The following is a 1,874-nucleotide window of genomic DNA, read 5'->3' on the forward strand; positions in this document are numbered from 1 at the left end:
TGTTTACGGTGTAGGTCCATTTTACATGTTTCACATGACATTGCTGCTGCTGTATTGATCTTGCTCTAGGAGATTTGTATAGTGACACTAGTAATGCAGTTTACTGATATATGCCTGACTGATGTTAGTTGCTGCTGTGTTTTTTTCCTTTCTATAGTTTTTCTTTTTTCCTTTCTATAGTTTTTCTTTTTTCCTCTGACAATTTTCCATTTGTTCCCAGCACTTCCATTATATTTTTTATCTAACTGTGCAACTGTTGTTGAATTGAACCATTTCTAATGGTCGTCTAAACCTATTAACCTTTTGTTATTCTCACAAGAAAACTATTCCAGGCAAGGTCAAGGCCCACTCTATCAGGGCTTTGGTTTCATCTGTTGCTTTTTGGAAAGAATTAAATTCTAGACGCAACGACTTTTTCCTTTGTACATACTTTTACAAAGCACTATAAGTTTGATTTGTTCTCTAGGTCTAAGTCAGGCTTTGCTATGAACATTCTCCATAGGCTCCTGGACTTTTCTCCTTCCATCACCCAAATGTAGTAAACTAAGGTAACCACCCCTAATAAATAAGGCTACAGCAGCAGTGATCAATATGATGAACATAGTACATTTGTGTATGCAATCTTACTATAACAGCTGGTGATTGTTCACAGCTGCAGTAGCCACTTCCTCCCCCATATTTTTTTGGTTTGTTGTTTATAGCAGGGTGTGGACATTTATTTTTGGAAGGTGCCCCAAAGCTTTGGAAGCTGGCCAGCTGTTGTGCGTTTTGCAGTATATAACCCATATAACTAAGGCTAGTTGCAGTAGTGCTCATTTAACATGTACTGTTATGGTAAGTTTATTTATTTGCCATTTGTTAACCGGGTTAGTCTGGCTGGGCAGATGCCCTTTTTCATCAGAGACCCGAGGAGAAAAGCCCCAGATACAAAGATTACAATTCGTTACAAAAGAACAATACAGATAAAAACAATAACAAAATAAGAAAATCTTATTCATTATTAGTATTCAGTTACAAATAACAAAATAAGAAAATCTTATTCATTATTAGTATTCAGTTACAAATGTACATTTAGTGATCTTAAAATAGCATGTAAATGATGAAGTTGCACGATAAGAAATAGGAGGAAAGTGAAAGGAAGGAACTAGTAAGTAGGCAATGCTTACTTATAGAGTGGAGTCTAGTATGGGAGAATAGTGAGGAAGGAGCAAGGTTGTTTGTTCTTCTTTCGGCTTTTCCCAGTTAGGGGTCGCCACAGCGGAACTCCGGTCCGCTAATGATTGGCAGTAGATATTTTTGCGGGTGCCAGCTCAACACCCAACCTTCAACGAAGGCACACACATTCTACGCATGTCTTTCGAACGCCAGTCGACCGCGGGGAGGACATGCAGACTCCACACAGAATGTACTTCAGCCGAGAATCGAACGGGAGAACCTCTTACATTGAGGCAACAACGCTACCGCTGAAAAGGATGAAAGACACAGGTAAAAGTGTGATACAGTCAATAGTGATTAAGAAAGAGGTACATTGTTACTGATATGGAAGTAGAAATGTCCAACTAGGAGAGTCTACGATCCAGGAAATGGGTATACAACAGTAGTTTCTTCTTTACTGCCTGAGGTAGCTACTGTGTCATAGGATCTTAGCTAAATGCTAGACAGAATGTTTTTAAACTGTTACACATCTAGCCAATAACCAGATGGTGATCAAAGGTGAGAATCAAACCTTGTAATTTGTTTCTTTGAGGAAAAGTGCTTAACATTATGCCAAACCCCAGCCACCCAAAATAGTCGTAGTCGGCAGGATTCGAACCTGCGCGGGGAAACCCCAATGGATTTCTAGTCCATCGCCTTAACCACTCGGCCACGACTAC

The 1,874-nt window shown here is 39.5% G+C and overlaps 1 non-coding gene across 1 annotated transcript; it reads right to left on the reverse strand.

Annotated features, from left to right (window-relative positions):
• Positions 1–1,792: 1,792 nt before the first annotated feature.
• On the reverse strand, positions 1,793–1,874 carry TRNAS-AGA. The gene has a single exon. It is a non-coding gene; the product is annotated as a tRNA-Ser (tRNA).

This window comes from Protopterus annectens, chromosome 16.part0, assembly GCF_019279795.1.
Source record: "Protopterus annectens isolate FY-2018-M chromosome 16.part0, PAN1.0, whole genome shotgun sequence".
NCBI lineage: Eukaryota > Metazoa > Chordata > Ceratodontiformes > Protopteridae > Protopterus > Protopterus annectens.